The sequence below is a fragment of the Leptinotarsa decemlineata genome, unplaced genomic scaffold, assembly GCF_025532065.1.
Source record: "Leptinotarsa decemlineata unplaced genomic scaffold, Ldec_3_MD MMD2_P_RNA_scaffold_5, whole genome shotgun sequence".
Lineage (NCBI taxonomy): Eukaryota > Metazoa > Arthropoda > Insecta > Coleoptera > Chrysomelidae > Leptinotarsa > Leptinotarsa decemlineata.
This window is the reverse complement of record NW_027412532.1, coordinates 2171709-2192299: the sequence shown is the minus strand read 5'-3', so window position 1 is coordinate 2192299 and position 20591 is coordinate 2171709. Positions and strand designations below refer to the sequence as shown.

General features: G+C 36.0%; 1 protein-coding gene and 1 non-coding gene across 2 annotated transcripts in view; both read right to left on the bottom strand.

Annotated features, from left to right (window-relative positions):
- Positions 1-20591, bottom strand: part of Ptx1 (pituitary homeobox homolog Ptx1) — a 168131-nt gene that overhangs the window by 103692 nt on the left and 43848 nt on the right. The gene's annotated exons all lie outside the window — the stretch shown is intronic.
- On the bottom strand, positions 15874-15945 carry TRNAQ-UUG (transfer RNA glutamine (anticodon UUG)). Its single transcript has one exon. It is a non-coding gene; the product is annotated as a tRNA-Gln (tRNA).

Below are 20591 nucleotides of genomic sequence, written 5' to 3'. Positions count from 1 at the left end.
AGGAGGGCAAAGAGAAGTAGGCGATGATTTCAGCGTAGAGAGTGAGACAAATCCTATAACTAAAGAAGGGACAAATACGAACACTATCAAACTACTTAGAAATTATCCTAAAAAAGGGCAGACATCACCAGCGGACATTCAAAGAGAAGAAAATATCAAGAAATCATCTAGGAAACAACTACCACGCAACAAATAATTTATATTCAACTGAAATTATTCATGATTATTTGAATTTATTTTTGCTTATATGTTTACAAATTAAAATTGTCAAAATATGGACCCGGTCGAATTCACACAAGTAAATTTTCACTGCTCTGAATTACAAATATTAGCATATGCGCTTGTACTACTAACATATTCAAATTATCACTACGCTTATTTCTTTTTATAACACTAACATAGATATTAGGCTTTTTATATTTCAAAGAAATGGATCGATATATCCGAGAATTCCAAATAAACCCAATCGAGACATACTCTCTGAATTATGATTATGAATGTAAAGACATATTAGAAGTTAACAGACAAAACATGAGCTTCAAAATCATAGAACAAAACATAAGAAGTATCCATAAAAATTTTGATGAGTTTACAATCTTCTTAAATAATTTAAATACAAAATTTGACTGTATAGTACTCACGGAAACTTGGTTAATACCAGATATAAATTCTTACAAATTACCAGGATATAGCGCTATTTACAATCAGGGGGACTTTAACCAAAACGATGGAGTAGTTATGTACATAAATAATGACCATAACTATGAATATAATATTATACAGATAGAAGACGTAAATGTTCTCGAAGCGAAAATAATTCTCGATAATCACAAAAGTGTACTAGTTACAGCTTGCTACAGGTCACCCTCAACAAATATTCCTCATTTTACAGAGATATTACAAAGATATTTCGAAAGTATTAAAATTAACAACTATTGTTATTATTTTTTCGTTGGTGATATTAACATCAATATATTAGAGCAAAATGAGAATAGTTTAGAATACTTAAACACACTGAGTGAATTTGGTTACATATCCACCATAAATAACCCTACAAGAATGACTTCCTGTCTGGATCACATTTTTATAAAATCAAAACTAAACATCTCAAACTTAGTTATACCGATTGTCGTGAAAAATAATATAACAGACCACTATTCAACTCTGTTACAAGTAGTCATAGAAACTAAAAACGATTCCAATAATAATAATAATAATAATAATAAACAAAGACAGAAAATAATTATAAACCATTCAAAACTACAACAAGTATTGCAGGAAGAAAAATGGGAATTTATATATTCAACAACTGATCCTAACGCTGCAATGAACAACTTCATAGATATTCTTATTAGATCGTTGGACGCATGCAAAAAAGTTATGAAAGTTATAAGAAAGGAGTCCAAATTTGCACCATGGCTCACAAACGGCTTATTAAAATCAATTAATAAAAAAAATTATATGTTTAAAAAATCTTTGGAAAGTCCTAATGATATCAGGTTGAAAAATGAATACAAAAGGTATAAAAATAAACTAAGCAATTTGATTGATTTGACTAAACATAAATATTATAAAAATCAAATTGAGACAAACGCGAATAATTCAAATAAAATGTGGGACGTTGTTAAAGAACTGACTGGTACCGAGAAAAAAAAGAACGACATTCTATCGATAAAGAACAATAATGGTGAGTTATTAACGAATAACAAGGAGATAGCAAATCATTTCAATGAAACATTTGCTGAAACGGGAAAAATTCTAGCTAGCCGAATAAAAGCGGTCCCTAACTATGCGCCAACAAGAACAATTTCAACCAACTCACTAGTCTTAATGCCTACGTATAAAGAGGAAATATACGCAATAATAAAAGAACTGAAATACAAGAAAGCTACGGGAAGCGATGACGTTTCAGCTGAAGTGATCAAGTCGATCACAGCTCAAATCACACAGCCGTTTACACATATTATAAATCATTGCCTTGAAAAGGGGGTGTGGCCTGAGGCATTCAAAAACACTATTGTGGTTCCTATTTTCAAAAAAGGCGATAAAAATTTGGTAAATAACTACAGACCAATTTCCCTTATCACGCATTTATCAAAAATATTTGAAAAATTGCTTAAGAATAGGTTAACATCTTTCATAAAAAAATACAAACTCCTTTCTCCAAATCAATTTGGATTTAAAGAAAACACATCTACCGAAGATGCCATTCTAAGTCTGACTAATAAAATTTATAAAGCCTTAGATGAAGGAAAACCATGCATATGCTTGTTTATCGACTTAACCAAAGCATTCGATACAGTCAGTCATCCGCGACTTCTACAAACTTTGGAGGATCTAGGTATAAGAGGAAACTGTTTGAAAATATTCAAGAGCTATCTCAGCAAGAGAACACAGGTCGTTAGAGTGGCTAACGTGCTGAGCAATCAAAAAGAGATTGAATATGGTGTTCCTCAGGGTACAGTCCTGGGTCCTATTTTGTTTAATCTATACATCAATAGCATATTCTCACTTAAATGCGAAGGGGAATTTACAGGTTATGCGGACGACACAGCAATTTTCTACAGGGGCGAAACATGGGCAGAATTGAAACTCAAAGTACAGAAAGATTTCGCTTTCATAAAAAAGCATTTCGACCACCTTCTACTAACCATGAATTTTGGGAAAACCCACTATCTACCTTTTAGTGCTACAAAGTCGGGCATGCCAACTTTTCAACAATTAGAAATAGAAACTAGTGACGGTATGCTGACTATTCAATCTGTTGATAAAATGAAATACTTGGGGTTGATTATTGACGGACATCTTAGATGGAACCTCCACATCAATTATGTGGTTAAAAAATTACAGTGCATCATATATAAATTTAAAATCCTCAAAAAATGCCTGCCATATACGCAATTGAAAATCCTGTATTATGGCCTTGTAGAGAGTCATGTGCGATATGGCATGTTAGTATGGGGTGGCGCACTTCGGATCCACATCAATCCGTTAGAGATCCTTCAAAAAAGAATATTGAAATTGATTACATCTAATAATGGCAGGTACTCCTCCAATCAATTATTCAAAGATTGTCAAGTAATGGACATCCGCCAACTATTCTACTTTCGTGTGAATCTCAAGTATCATTTCAATGATAAATATCGAGTAGAACTGCCTGAGCATAATTATAATACCCGTAATAAAAATAGTCACCCTCTCCCGCTTGTAACGAAATCACTGTGCCAAAGAGCATATTCATACATTTCCATCAAATGTTATAACAGCCTACCTGAAACAATTATAAATATTCCTAGCAAATGGAAGTTTAAAAAGAAACTTAAAGAATTCATACTGGAAAACGATCGATGTAAAATCAATTCATTAATAGAAAAACATTGAAATCCACAAAAAGCTACTAATAAACCACACTTAATTTGAAATCATGTCACGATTCATATTGTATGTCTCATGAAAGTACAATTTATGTTACATAGGAAAGAAAAAAAAAAAAAAAAAAAAAAAAAAAAAAATACTGAAATGTATATCTTAGTATCTATATAGACTTAATCTCTGTTGTCTTTTGTTTTATGTCACTTATTCATCAATTTTATATTTTATATTGTTTACATGTCAATTTTAAATTAATTGTGACAAACGGATATATCGTTTTATACCATTATTGTTATGTATATACTATTACTACTTTATTTTATTATATTATTTTACATACCTGTTATTTTCCAGAAAAAAATCGTTTGTTATTCTCTATTTATTAACGAAACAAGTGATGCATCACTTATCGTTTGCCTTACTTTATTCAATTACTTTGCAATTGTGTGTACTATTTATTCATTTTTTTATTCGTGAATAAAGTATTATTATTATTATAATTAGTCTTTTGATTGATTTGGAATGATTGGATTTCTGAAATGAGCGATGTACAGAATTAATATTGTTCTGTTTTTGGTAACTTCAACATTCTGGCTGGGATTTGGTTCACGGGATCCCAAAGCAATCTGAATATATTAGAACACATTCAAAATAATTTTTTAAGACTACTCTACTTTGAAAAATCACGTATATCACACCTACCTACCAGATAACAAGAGCCACAGCTCTAAGGGATGAATTTAAGGTATTATCTCTTGAAAATAGATGACAATACTCAGTTTTGGTATTTTTTATATAATATTATCAATAATAAAATAAATTCCCCCGAACTTTTGTCTTTGATTAGATTTAATCTGCCACCTAGATGATTGCGCACGGTTCCGATGGTTAATATTTCTCCATCTTTTAACAATTTTGGGTCATTTAATCTCTATAATATGATATATAAAAAATTTACAGTTGTTTAACTTCAGATGTTTTGCATGAAGCTCTCAAAACATCAATAGGTACGTCAATTTACGAAAGCTGTGATACATCTGTAGTTGGTAACTCTAGGCATATTTCACTCCGTATACATCTATCTGAAATGTTAAAAAACTTGCTAAAAAAAAGGATAAATTTATTTCATTCATAAATATGAGCTCATTTCGAAAAATCAATTTGGTTTCAGATGATGGCAGATAATGTCATATTGCAATTAACAGAACTAGTGCATTATTCACTGGAAAGATTTATTCCTTCCCTGTGTTTGTTTATTGTCCTTCCCAAAGCTTTCGACGCTACTGAAGGAAATGTTAGCAGGGAGAAGTGCCTTAAATTGTTCACAAGCTTTCTACAAAATAGAATGCATCTGTAAAAGTCCCCAATGAGCTAAGAGACCCGAAAGAAATAGAATATGAAGTCCCGCAATGCACAGTTTTGGGACCTATGTGGATAATTCATTTGAATCGAGTAGTGTTGACAAAGTTATCAGATATGCTGACGATACCGCAGTATTTTATGAAGCAGAAACATGGAACTTGTTTAAAACAAAGGTTGAGAATGAGACAAGTCAAAAATTGTTCGGATTATAGATTAACAACCAATAATTCAGACGAAACAAATGTTTAATCATTTCGAAGTAATACAGCTGATACCTGTTAGTTCTTCTGAAACTTTCAAAGTCAAAATTAAAGGAACAACGCTAACAATTGATTCAATAAATGACGGATTTTGGTTAATGAAAACCTGCCTACTCCAAAAAACAGCTAAAATGTGGCAGTACAATCTAGAGTCGTCAATACCTTATAAATTATTCAACGACGATTTCTGACACTGATTAGATATGTTAATTACAGTCGAAGTGAAATCATATGCAAATGAATTGCTAAAAAAATGTATAATATACAGTGTGTCCAAGATAAGGATCCTAAGCATGGGAATCTCAGTACCTGTTGGAGATACAGCTTAGGTTAAATTAGGAAAAAGTTGTGTTCTTTAAATCTTATTTACATGCCGTTTAGAAACTTGAAGGAATTTGACAATATCAATTTTATTTTTTTCTGACTTTATTTGAAAAGATATCAAAAAACGAATAACACTTTTTCATTGGCACTTTCAAGATACTACACGATGGTATTTTTAGATTGTATATCCGACGTTTCGTTTTCAAGAAACCATCATCAACTTTATTTTTTTAAATAGCCCGAAAAAAAGTACACCCTGTATCTGATTCCATTTTTTATTACGAATTCAACGATGTAACACATGCCATTGTTTTCTTTTTAGTTTAAGGGAAAATTGCATTTTTTCTATTTTTAAAATGTATTTTTAAGTAGGTTAATAATAATTTTTTTAAAGTAATGAAAACAACAAAGAAATTAACGCATTTTTTATTCAATTCAAAAGAGGTTTCCGTAATTTTCAAAACATAAGTATGATCTTCTAACTGTAGAACTTAAAACATCACGTAACATCTCTGGTGTAATACTGTTAAATGCGACAGTTACACATTCTCGTAACTGCTGTTCAGTTTCAAAAGAATGTTGGTAAAGCCGGTTTTTAACAAAACCCCATATGAAAAAGTCCAGAGGAGTTAAGTCAGGGGATCGTGCTGGCCAAAACACTTCACTGAAGGTTCCAATCCACCTTCCAGGAAATCGCTGCGAAAGATACTCTCGAACTTGTCTAGAATTATGTGCAGGAGCACCGTCTTGTTGAAACCAACAGTTATTGACCTGTGCCAGAGGTAAATTATCTAAACAGTCTTCTACATAGTTTTGCAATAAATGATGGTATCGTTCGGCGGTCAAAGAATTATAGTAAAAAAACGGACCTAGTATTTTAGTTCCTAAAATTGCACACCACATATTAAACCCAAAACGTTCTTGATGTCTTGATATTTTCTTAACACGCGGATTTTGCTGAGCCCAGTAATGCGTATTGCGGCGGTTGAAGATACCATTATTAGTGACCATACTTTCGTCGGACCATATTATTTTTGAAGGGAAATTATAATCTTCTTCACACGCGCGTGTATACCATTCGCAAAAATTTCGGCGCCGTTCGAAATCCCCTGGTTTAAGTCCTTGGCAAATCCTAAATTTATAGGGGTGATATCTATTTTTACGCAAAATAAATTGAGCTGTGGATTTGGCTACTCCTACATTATTTTCGATTTGCCTAGTTGATATTTCAGGGTTCTCAACAACTGCTTGTAAAACATTATTTTGGGCTTCTTCTGAAGATTCCTTTTTTCGAGATAAAACAGGCTTTTTAAATGAACCATATCCTTTTAAATTTCGAGCCAGCTCTAAGAAAATGGACTTACATGGCTGCTTTCTTTCTGGATATGTATTAAGATACATTGCTGCTGTATTTACAGTATTTTTGTGGCACAAAATGTAGCACGTTAGCATGTCAAACTTTTCTTCATGGCTATAATGCTCACCCGGCATATTCGACGATAATAACACAATATTATCTATTCAACAATAAACAATAATAACGACAACAGTAACAGTAACTCTAAAAACAACAACTCGACAAACAGGCTAACAACAACGACAATTACTATTTTATCGTGTAATTAAATAATATTTGACAGGCTCGGTGACAGGTATTTACGTCAAAGCATTTGTTTGCAACGCCTACTTAAAGATTTTTTAAAAAATAGAAAAAATGTAATTTTCCTTTAAACTAAAAAGAAAACAATGGCATGTGATACATCGTTGAATTCGTAATAAAAAATGGAATCAGATACAGAGTGTACTTTTGTTTCGGGTCATATAAAAAAATAAAGTTGATGATGGTTTCTTGAAAACGAAACGTCGGATATAAAATCTAAAAATACCAACGTGTAGTACCTCAAAAGTGCCAATGAAAAAGTGTTATTCGTTTTTTGATATCTTTTCAAATAAAGTCAGAAAAAAATAAAATTGATATTGTCAAATTCTCGTTTTTCCCAAATATCTCAGCAGGCCTTGAAAATTCTTCAAGTTTCTAAACGGCATGTAAATAAGCTTTAAAGAACACAACTTTTTCCTAATTTAACCTAACCTGTATCTCCAACAGGTACTGAGATTCCCATGCTTAGGATCCTTATCTTGGACACACTGTATAAAAGAATGTCTAGTAGATCTATCAAAATCTCCAACACGCTTCAATATTGCCTTCAGATCTTTCCCGACCTCTTGTATGTAAACAAATATGTTCGTCAAGCAAATATATAACTCTCAACTTTGACTGTTCACTGCCGGATTTCTGTGGCCGCCTTAAGTGGTGTTAATAAAGACGTTTCTGTACGGCCGTTTTACAATATCATCCTTTCAAAGACCCGCCGGTAAATAAAACGGTACGTGAGCTCCTGTTAGTGTTATTATCATTATCGGTTGTCAGTAGATATGCCCGAGTTAATCCTCTTTGAATAAGTATATTAGAAAATCGAACCAACCAGATGAACTGCGTGAAACGTTTAAAATTATTTATAAAAAAAAGTTTGTATGCATGGAGAAAATCGTTTCTAAGATAAAATCCAAAAATTTTCGAGTATATACGAGGGAGGTCTAAAAAGTTTCGGATATTTTTTCAGATTTTTCTCAACAGTTCTTCCAGCAAAGCTCTCACCTCTGTAACGCGTCCAAATAGTAGGTACGTTTTTCTCTGCAATGAAGAGGCAATCACGAAGGAGATTGCCTTTTCATTGATGACGTTGCATTGCTTTGCACTGTTGCCACCTTAGCCCCTTTTAGTATGGGATTCCAAATCCGGTTGAGTGTTATCGCCTCCTCTTTTCTGTTGTAGTTTTCCGTATGTTTATGGATTTCTATGGCTTCTCGTACAAGCCGACTGTGATATCCATGATCGGGTGCAAGTAGTTTCACATCTTCAAGTAATATCGTATGATTTTCTTCACTAAACGCATGTTCTGCTACTGCCGATTTTTCTATTTGACCTAATCTACAGTTTCTCCGATGTTCATTCAGCCTTGTACCCATGGATCTTTTTGTGGTATCGATATAAACTTTTCCGCAGGTATACTATATACCCCCGCAGCGATGAGAAGTCACTCAGCCCAGTGATAGCCAACTTCTTCATGGAGGAATTTGAGAAGAAAGCAATTGACGCTTTCGATTTCAAACCACACAAATCTATCAATACAAAATACAAGTTATTCTTTCGCTGCCAAACAGAAAAAAAGCTCAAAAACATCCTAGTAAACTACCAATGGCGTGTCAGGGAAGGGTTCTATCCCCTCTGTTATGGAACATAGACGAGCTATTATGTCTCTTGGACCACAATGGGTATAAAGCACTGGGCTACGCAGACGACTTAGTCATCTCAGTCCAGGGTAAATACAAATGTAGTGAAGGAATGCATGCAGCAGACCCTGAATATTATAACAAGATGGACCGAAGAAGAAGGGCTTAACATAAGCCCATCCAAATCGACCATAGTAGCATTCACCAAGAGGACTAAAACGGAGGGTTTCGTACTTCGAGGTGAAGAAATACAAGTGTCGAGGGAGGTTAAATATCTGGGAGTAATCCCAGATTCCAAACTGACCTGGAACCAACACTTGGACAGGATAAAGAGAAAAGCGGTGGGAGCATTGATGCTCGCCAGACGCACCTATGGAAAAACATGGGGGCTAAAACCAGACAAGGTATATTGGCCATACACGATGGTGGTTAAACCCATGATAACATACGCATCTCTGGTTTGGTGGCCAAAGATGAAGCAGACGACCGCTATCAACAAACTAGGCAAGGTGCAAAGACTTGCATGTTTGGGAATAACGGCAGCAATGAGAACTACCCTAACAGCTGCATTGGAGACAGTCCTGAATCTACCTCCTTTACATTTTGTGATAATGGGGGAGGCCAGGATGGGCCAATTCAGACTGGAAAACTCACCAAACTATAAAAGATCGGACCGAACAGAAGTTTCGGAACAAGTGAAGGAGCACATACTGAATATGTGCAAGGACCACATGCCACCGAAGTACACCTTTAACACAAACTACACGGCCAAAATCATGAGCTGTGAAGAGTGGAAGACCATTAGTCATTCCGAAAACATGTTTGGAAAAAACACCTGGTATACAGATGGATCGAAGACCAAACATGGAAGGGGAGCTGGAATATACAGAGCGGATAGAAATTTAAACTACAGCTATCTGCTAGGACTATACACATCCGTCTTTCAGGCGGAAGTGTATGCTATCTTGCAGTGTGCAAGGCTTATTAAATTGAGGCCTCAAAAAATGAGCGGAACAATATTCTAACAGACAGCAAGAGCGCACTAGGGGCTCTGACAAATCCGAAGGTGACATCAAAACTGGTCTGGGAATGCCATGAAGAACTGAATTAACTTGCAAACAGGAACAAATTAACTTTGTTCTGGGTGCCAGGGCATTCAGGAATCACAGGTAATGCTAAAACTGATGAATGCGCTAGACGTGGATCATCAACTTCATATATAGGTAGGTCCTGAACCAGCTCTGGGGGTACCAAAATCATTGGTAAGAAACCAGATTCGGACATGGACCAATAAGAAGCACACATAGTACTGGACAAAGGTACCTAGCAACAAACACAGTAGAACCTTCATTAGGGAACCGTCCGAGAAAAGAACCGAAGAACTACTTCAATATAGTAGGGATCGGCTCAGAATAATTACAGGGTTACTAACCGGTCATTGTCCGCTTAGAGGACACCCGAATAAAATGGGTCTGTATAATGGAGACCTCAGCTGCAGATTATGCAACGAAGGGATGGAAACAGCTCTACAAATCTTACGCGAATGTGAAGCACTGAATCACAGGAGGCAGGCAATATATGGACGTACGAAATTACCTCCAGAAGAATATGACGAACATCCAACACAGAACCTGTACAAACTAGGACAGGGAACGAGACTGATGGAATGGGTGTCATGAGAAAATGGGAGAATAAACGCAATAAGCCCAAGAGACTGCAGTGTTTTCTGGAGGCTTGGACTAAATGGACCAGTCAGACAGCTCCCAAAGTACCAAAAAAAAACCAATGGCGTGGCAATAGTCCTGCTTGCTGCTAATAATATTGAAGAAACATCTCAGTTGTCTGGTATTGAGTACATCTCGTTTTATCTCAATTTTTTTCAAAATCAAGGACACGATTTCCGCTGATCCCTTTGTATCACCTTCTTCGCCTCTAATGACATACATATTAAAAACCATCTGTTATGTATGGAATCCCTTTCAGTGGCCCAACGAAAATTATTTAAATTTATGCGTCCATTAAAAAGACCTGTATGTTTTGTGATTTTAAAATCCTATTCAGGCATTGTCAGCACACATGATGGATTGTTGATATGGCAATTAAAAGAGGATTATGAAAATTGAACAGTTTTTGGTGACATGTGCGACGAGAATTGAAATTTAAACATACTCATATTTTGGTGGTTGAAATTATTCTGCACGCATTCAAAATGATTGAACTGAAACAGGAATATGCTCCACAAATCGAATGAAAAGGATTAGCAGATTGACTACAAACTGATGGCTGGGCCTCAAATTATTGATAGCACAACAGCGTTATGTCACTTATGAATTTTTTACAAAAAAATAATTCCATAAATTGACTTTTGAATAGTACACAAAGTATAAAAAATTATGAAAACGTGTAGAACTTGACTTCTGTATCTGTAGAGTAGCAACATGTGACCCATTGTATATCCCCCCGAGGAGTTGTCCTCCTAGGTCATCGTCCATCCTGTCCTATTCAGGAAGGTGGAAAGGTATCTGGGAGACATCTCCTTTATATCGGCAGGTGTAGGCCAAGACTCGCCGAAGACACACTCTCTTATTGACGATAACTCCGGGCACTCGCACAGGACATGCCTGACAGTCTCATCTTTCTGTTCACACATCCTGCATAGGGGTGTGTCCACTAGCCCCATATTATGGAGGTGTTTCCTTAGTTGACAGTGGCTAGTCAGAAATCCTACTGATGAGCGTAGTTTTTCCTGGTCATCGCCAGATTTTTCTTCGGCGCCAGCTTCCCAGATTTGCCCAGGGTGATCCTGGCAAGACTGCATCCTTTGATTCCTTTCCATCTCTTTAGAGATTGAGCATGGGTGTAACTTTTGACTAGTTCCGCAATTGTCGAAGTCATCAGGCCGTGGGTGCCACTTGGTCCTACAATTCTTAGTCCAGCCGCTTCATTGGCGAAAGAGTCGGCAATGCGATTACCTCTACTCCTGTCATGCCCTTTAACCCACCTCAGGATAATGTTATTATCTACCGAGGCTTTGGCTGAATCTTGGTGACACTCTAGTACTAGCCCTGAGGTTACACGTTGTCTGTTCAAGACTAATAGGGCTTGTCTGTTGTAGCGATTGAGATCCCAGTCAGTTCTAAAACTCGACTGATTTATATGGCAATGCTACCACCCTGAGCATTTTCATTCAACTTCTTTTTTCAACAAAAACATTTCAGTATTTCACTGGTCGCCTCCTTTTTAGGAGTCCTTCGGATAAAAACAACATATTTACATATGTTCATACAGGCTGATTCACGGTGGATGGCACATTAGACGTTTCTGGTGAACCAGACAACGGATCACTTTGAAAATTTAATGGAGGGCATATTCGGACATTCTCTAGCCAACTAAAATATTTTCGACAATGCGGTGTTGCCGCTTCTATTAGAAAGCAGTAGCAACTTTGATTTTTCAAACGGAACACTCTGTATATAATATTACTTTTGGAATCTCCAACAATTGCCCGACAACTTTTCTTGATATTTTCCTATACCTATCTGTTACCGTTTTCGAAATAAAAATTAATTTCAATTTTTTTCTTCGAAAATCATGACTTCTAAAAATGCCAATATCTTTTAGTTAAGAAGTACTATGATATCGAAATTTGGTTTGGAGTTAGGTGATACTTGGACACTTCCCACACGTCAGCCTAATCTCCGTTACTTCAATACAGGGTGGTAAAAAAATACAGTTTTTTCGTTTGCTTGAAAAAGTTGCTGAAATTTTATTATTTTAAATGGAACACCCTGTATATTATTGAAAATTCGGAAAGCTGCTGAAATTTGCTTTCTTTCTATGTATATCATACCTATACCTAACTAGTCAAGTTTCGGACTTATGAACATTTATTTGTGAAAATGTCCCTTCAGAATGGTATTTCCATTCGGTATTTGGTAAGCAGGCCATGATTACTATTTGACAGTAGCGTTGTGACTTTCTCCTAATAATATCGACATTTTCGTCACTTCAGAAGTTGCAAATACCTTCAAAACGATAGAACAAAACTATTCAAACGAAGTTCTCATGAATTTGTTTATTATTTTTGGACAGTGTGACAAAATTATCAGCAGAACATGTAGAAAGTTCAATGAAATGTATCCGAATCTACCGCCAATGAACCTCAAGAAATTTATACGAATTCAGAACAATTTCAATGCATTTGGATCAACTTTAAAAGCACCAAGAAACTTGCCTCGACCCGTAACTTTCGAAGACAACCAGATTAATGTCTTAGCATATTTTCACGCATTTCCCGAGTCATCGATAAGAAGTGCTGAAGAAGATTTGGGTATAAAATATTCATCGGTTCAAAGAATCTTGCGAAGACATAAAATGCATGATTATAAATTCACCAAAATTCAAGCAATGAAGCCTCAAGATCCTCAACAGAGAGTAGAATTTTGTGAAATGTTGTTGACACGCATTCAAGAAGATCCACTTTTTTTAAATAAAATTATTTGGACTGATGAATCGAAATTTTCGAGAGAAGGGATTTTCAATAGAAAAAATCGTCATTATTGGTCCAGTGAAAATCCTCACGTCACAAAAGAAGCCGGATTTCAAGAAAAATTTAGTTTTAATGTCTTCTGCATGTTGATGGACAACAAATTGAGGTACGTGATATACGAGGAGTCATTAACATCCAGAAGCTACCTGAATATTTTGGAGAATACTGTAGACAGTTTCGTGGATAATCTGCCACTCGAAGATTATCGAAACTGTTGGTACCAACTAGACGGAGCTCCTGCACATTGCACAAGAGAAGTGAGCGCAGAACTGGATAGACTATTTGACGATCGGTGGATGAGGCGCTTGGGACCATGGAATTGGCCAGCGAGATCACCCGATCTTAATCCATTAGATTTTTATTTGTGGGGAATGTTTGAAGAAAAAGTTTACAAAATACCCGTGCGTTCGAGAGATGAATTATTAGAAAGGATTGCCCAAACATTTGAAGATTTGGATCCCAATGAAATCAGATCTGCCACCACGAAAGCAGTCAACACCCGCATTTTAAAGTGCTTGGAAGTGAACGGCCAGCGATTCGAACATATTTTGAAATATTCCACATGATTTTTTTACTTTTTTATAATTATTCATATCAATATTTCCAATTTCAAGTTTCTTGGTGCTTTTTTAAAGTTTATCCAAACATATTGAAATTGTTCTGAATTCGTATACATTTCTTGAGGTTCATTGGCGGTAGATTCGTATACATTTCATTGAACTTTCTACATGTTCTGCTGATAATTTTGTCACACTGTCCAAAAATAATAAACAAATTCATAAGAACTTCGTTTGAATAGTTTTGTTCCATCGTTTTGAAGGTATTTGCAACTTCTGAAGTGACGAAAATGTCGATATTATTAGGAGAATGTCACAACGCTACTGTCAAATAGTAATCATGGCCTGCTTACCAAATACCGAATGGAAATACCATTCTGAAGGGACATTTTCACAAATAAATGTTCATAAGTCCGAAACTTGACTAGTTAGGTATAGGTATGATATGCATAGAAAGAAAGCAAATTTCAGCAGCTTTCCGAATTTTTAATAATATACAGGGTATTCCATTTAAAGTAATCAAATTTCAGCAACTTTTTCAAGCAAACGAAAAAACTGTATTTTTTTACCACCCTGTATTGAAGTAACGGAGATTAGGCTGACGTGTGGAAAGTGTCCAAGTATCACCTAACTCCAAACCAAATTTCGATATCATAGTACTTCTTAACTAAAAGATATCGGCATTTTTGGAAGTCATGATTTTCGAAGAAAAAAATTGAAATTAATTTTTATTTCGAAAACGGTAACAGATAGGTATAGGGAAATATCGAGAAAAGTTGTCGGGCAATTGTTGGAGATTCCAAAAATAATATTATATACAGAGTGTTCCATTTGAAAAATCAAAGTTGCTACTGCTTGCTAATAGAAGCGGCAACACCGCATTGTCGAAAATATTTTAGTTGGCTATAGAATGTCCGAATATGCCCTCCATTAAATTTTCAAAGTGATCCGTTGTCTGGTTCACCAGAAACGTCCAATGTGCCATCCACCGTGAATCAGCCTGTATATCGTATAGAACTAATGACCTCTTCGAATCCTTCGACATCCAGCCTGGTTACTGGCGTAGGGGCCCGCCAGTCCTCTCTTATTTCACTTCAATATTTATTGAAACACATATTCATTTTAGATTACAGTTTATTTTGAGCTCACGCCTTTTGTGCTCCACTCCGACGACGACATCCACGTGTCATCTTCAAGGGCGGTCGTTATCAGCACAACTGTTCTGTGTCGCGATCGAAGAGGCAGTCCAACTTGTGTTTTCATCTGAAAAAAGGGTTTATTGTGGCTCATACCTATTCACAATCGACCGAATAAACCCAGCTTCTTAACGAAGCCGATTAGTTTGTATGGTGAGTGGTCTTTCAGGTCAGATGGTGAGGGTACGGTTCTGCCGAACTCTTTGAACCTGATTCTGTCCCCAGCTGGACAATCCTGGAAGATTCTGCCAGAAGTCCACAAATCTTCTTGTCATCCAGGTGTTCAATCTTTGTTTGGCAAAGCCTATGACAGGTTTGGCAAAACCTAAAGCGATGCCAATGTCAGGTTCTGGTCCGATGACAGGTTCTGGGTGCTTGGAGCCCCCTTCTTTGCCAAGAAGTCAGCAGCCTCGTTGCCTCTAGGCCAGTATGGCCAGGAATCCAGACCAGAGACAATCTGTTAAGTCTTTCGATCGAGGAGAGTCGTTTTTGACAATTTGCTACCGATTTAGACGTTGCTGTATAGGAGCCAAGAGCTTCCAACGCCGCATAGGTTCCTAGACAGTTGGATATCTCTGTCCTAGGTCTGCGACTGAAAACACCTGCACCAGAACGGGACGGTGTTTTTGATCCATCTGTGAACCAACAACTATCCGCTTTTTTCACAAACTATACCGGAAAAGATGTGATCTTCACAAATTTTATTTCCAAAAATATCAGAGTAGATCATTCACTACGAAAAACTACTGTGGTAGTGAAATATGTCAAAAATGTGATATTTTTTAAAATAAAGTTTGTGTAGTTTGTGAAATTACTTTGTGAACTACTCATTTCTGAAGTATGTCAAATTTCAAATGCAGGTATTAATAAAACTCTATAAAAAAATGATTAAAAAGTTAGGGAGGTTCTGTTTTACTCGAATCAATGTTTTAAAAACATGGATATTATTAAAAAAAAGTAGGTTCCACCGAGATTTGAACTCGGATCGCTGGATTCAAAGTCCAGAGTGCTAACCATTACACCATGGAACCTTACATGTGTTGTTGACGATACGACCTTGAACAGTTTACTACTATTTATAAAACTGCATTTTATACATAGTATTAAATACAGAATCATATTTTATAAAAGAAAATCATATAATTATATGACCTACCAAGAGAACTAGTAACAAATATTTCGTCCACCGATTATGACGAATCTTGTAATATTTGAGCATTTACAAATGAGTACTTCTGACGTAATAATATATAAAAAAGTCAATGCGACACAGAGGAATGTACTTGCTTGCTTCGAGTTGCTTCAAAATTCTTCATTTTTTTGTATTGGCTCATCTTGAAATGCACAAAGTTGACTGACTCTGATTAATTAGATATCATCTGCAATTGATCTGCAGAAATATAAAGTATAAGGAATGAACCAAAAACTGATCCTTTGAAAGTATAATTCATCTCCAATTACGCCAGTTGGATGGATGAAACGTGCATCGAGAAGAGTGTTGCTGTTCTGGTTTGTGCAGGCAATGTTCGTTTTGGAGTTATTCTAAGCCAAAATTCAAGTTGTAGCTTAATATTTCAACAAGATGGAGCACCTTCTCAACATACCTTTGAGGTGGATCGGTCGAGGAATGGCCGGTGCGGACACCCGATTTAGCTCAGTTATATCTTTTTTGAGGTTACTTGTAGAATACGATTTATTAAACTCAGCCATCATCCCTGTATGGTTTACTTTATCAAATTGTTGGTTAATGATGGAATAGCAATAATACTGTTAACCTGCAATGCTCCAGAACGTCCGGTTTGAACAAAACCGCTATTACCATGAAACAGAAGGACACCATTTTTATCGCATTTTAAACTGAAAAGTTTGTTACCAAAGTAGTTTGATAACGGTACTCGATCTAGGGTCTTTCTTTGGGTATTTTCATTCTAATCCACACAGAATTCAAAATTATAGGTACACACAGTACTTGTCGAATGGTTCACTTCAAAAACTGAACATAATGTTGCCACTACCGACATTTCTTGTCGTGGTACGAACATTGATGAATTAAACTAACTGCTTGACTTGAAGTGCTAACATTTGGCCAACCTGACTACAGGAAAATCTTCCTCCTAACTTTTTAGCTGACTTTAACTTCGTCTGATAGTTTTTATCATCAAATTATTTCCAGCGGGATGGTGGTTTTTACGAACAAACGGATGGTACTGCAATGGCCAGTCTATTGAGTCCAGAGATGGTAAACTTTGTCACGGAAAATTTCGAACAAAGGGCCTATTACTTCGAGAGGTAATAGAAACTCTAAAACACAGTTTTTTTTCCAAAACCTAGCCTGAATATCTTCTTCCTCTGTCACCTTTATCCTCCACTTTCTTCAGTCTCTCTTCTCCTCATTGAAATTTTCCTGAGCACTGATGATGCATGAGGTCTTGATAATTCCATGACTAAACCACATTTCAACTCATTAGCTAGATGTGATATAGTTTCATAATCCATTTGGGAGACTTTGCATTTCATCGAACTGGAATTTTGCCATCAACAATATTTAATTCCATGACATGAAGAATGTAATCCAGAATATGGTACAGAACACTACACAGTCAAGAAAACATCACCTACCACACCCCTATCAGATTCCTTCTGTTATCATCATCACTGCACTTGTTCCGAACCCCTTACACAAGCTAACGTTTCTTAATTTATTAACCCACAATTCCATTCATCGATGTAAAAAGATATCACTCATTTACGAGTATTCATATTTCACGGTGCATTAGCTTCCAAAGGGTGTTGTTCACGATAACATGTGTTCGGAATGGGGTAGCAAGAATCACCCTTGCCGTAATAGTAGCTTTATTATGCCATTGATTTAGAAATGCTTCGATTCGATGGTGATTTGCCATAGTGGGCTAATCGTTCAAATGTCTTTAGGTAGGACAGTTCAACCAAATAAATTACAGTAGTGAAATTTTTTGAAGAATCTGCTGTCTGGTTGAGTTCCCAAACTCGTCTGTATAGAAATATCGAAAGTGAGCAATTTTTTTAAAAAACGGTAGCCGTCTTGTATGACTTTGCATTCTCATGTTTTTTTGTAGAGGAAATTCAGTAATAATACACATCTTTTCTCAATTATTTTAGTTTTTAGTTTTTCGTAGGTCCTCTTCACCATCGCATCTAGAAGGGGCAATTGAGTGTGGACTTCATTCTCCATTGTTTATGTTATAGAAGATATGCTGTTGAGATGCTGCAAAAAAGTGTTCAGCTCCGTGTCTCCATGGTTTCATATACTGTGAAATATCTCAACCAAACTCGAGGCTTCTTGTGGACTTTTTCAGTAGTCCAATCTTTGAAACCATCCCACTCGTAGTCCATCCTCTTGCTCGAACATTAATTCTTCAGCTGGAAACAGTAGATCGATGATAACCACTATCTTGCACTGATGACTGGCTAATGAGCCCGAAACCGGTCTGCAAGGGTGTCCTTTTAAAAATTGAAGGTCGACTCTTTCAGTTGTATTGCCAATTGCATATGCAGGACATTTTCTGTGAAGATTCCTGCACTGACGCCTGTCGGATATAATCCAACGCCCTTCGTTGTATTAGCCAGGGGAGTAGTTGTTTTCTAATAGGCGTCAGACCATTCGACCTATACTAGATCTATAGTAATCATATGATTACTCCTATTGGTAGAAACTTCAGTATTCAGGCTTTTCGTACCAAAATAATCAGTTGATCTCGTTCTGATATTAGCTCCAGTAACTCGACAAAGTGCTCTGCACTTTGGTTAGGTAAGGTTAGGTTAGGCTAGGTTAGGTTAGGTTAGGTTAGGTTCTCTTCCTTGTAGCGGTTAGAAGTAGACATTTCGACAACTTGTTGATCTCAGAAACGGATAAATCCAAACAGAACTTCCTTCTTTTGGATTTTGGATGATCCCCGCAGGTGGAGGGGTTTCTGTGGTGAGGTATTAGCGGGAACCTGTCCTTTTCCAGAAGAAAATTTGATATTTCTTCAAGGTTTACTGTTCTTTCTATCGAAGAAGTAGAATCCCGTTCAATCTTCGTATATTGTCCCTTTTGAAGAAAGCTTTGGTCTTTTGCTCGTAGAGATTGGCATTCATCACAACGGTGTCATTTTTTTTGAAGGCAGGTAGAATCCTCATGGTTTTATCTTTTCGTAAGTAATTTAGAGGCTTTTCTTCTTTATGGTTGATACAAGATGTTGGGAGACCTTTTCTGAGCAAGGATTCCTTTATTACCATGATGTTGATGACTTAGTGGCTCTATGCTTGATTCTTAATCGGTCATTGCAATTTTTTATGTCAAATTCACTATTCATCTCTTCTCAGTTTTTGTATCATTACTTTTCCAATAAACTCATTCAGTTTCGTCGAGTTTCTTCAGTAAACATATATCTCTCCCACTCGCTCTAACTCTATCTATATTTTTCATTCCTAAATTTGAAACAGCAATATTTACATTTCGCGTCTAGAGATTCACCCCATTGGTTTCCGCTTATACGTCAATAATAGCGCGTTCCTCATGGGGAGGCAATGTTTTATTTTACAATCATTTATCTTAACCTCGCAACAATGAGTTGTCACTGGAGGGATAACGAAGACCGGGCAACCCCTAGCCGTTCGACTGTCGGTGTCTTTTAGGGCGCGAAATCAATCGCAAAATCGTATCCGACTCATATTGGAGTTTCAATTCATTTCGAATGTAACGTCACTGAAAACGCAAAATAGTTTGAAGGGTAAAAGAGCACTTTGAAATCGTATCTTCAGTTGGAAGCCTAACAAAGGGGGTGAGATTTCTCATAATTAAGTTCCGGTGTGCCTCCAGGTTCTTAATTGGGTCCTCTTGTCTCCTTCACAATGAAAGTATTGTGTCTCTTTTTTCTTTAGAATACCTCGAGGCTCTCAATCAGGTACTTCTTCTTTTCCTTTGTTACTCTTTGCTTCATTCTCAGGCTAACCGAAGAGATAATAATAATAATAATAATAATACTTTATTACCTTTTAGACAAAAATTACATGGTATGGTAATCGTCAAGCTTATATAACTACATTTACCACATGGTACTGTGTTACATGCCAACATTCAGATACTAAAATAAGATAAATAAAATGCAGAAAGGCAACGGAAATGCGTGCTGTTTTTCGAGGTAGTTCTATTATCGAAGTCAAACAACAACAAACAAGTAACAACAACAGAACATCAACATAATAAAAATATTAAGAAACCATAAAGAACATAGTACCAGTTAAAGCGGTGAAAACTATTCGAAAATTTCTGAAAGGCAGTAAAAGCAATTATTTATAAAAAAAACGTTTCAAATTCGACTTGAATATTTTTATTCTTTCGCAATTTTTTGTCATCTGGTAAGTTGTTGAAAATTTTTAAACCAAGTATACTTGGGGAATTCTTTCCAACCTCATATTTGGCAAATGGAATATGAAACAAAGAACATTGTCTTGTTGTCCTAGAGTGATAATTAAAATTCATAAGGAAGTTATTTTTGTTTTCAAATATATATATATATATACACAACTTAAAGATGAACAGTGAGGGTAAGGTTAAAATTTTGTATTTTATGAAGAGTTCTTTACAATTTTGTCTGGAAGAGACTCCTGCTATACTTCTGATAATTTTTTCTGCGCTTTAAACATTTTGTCAGCT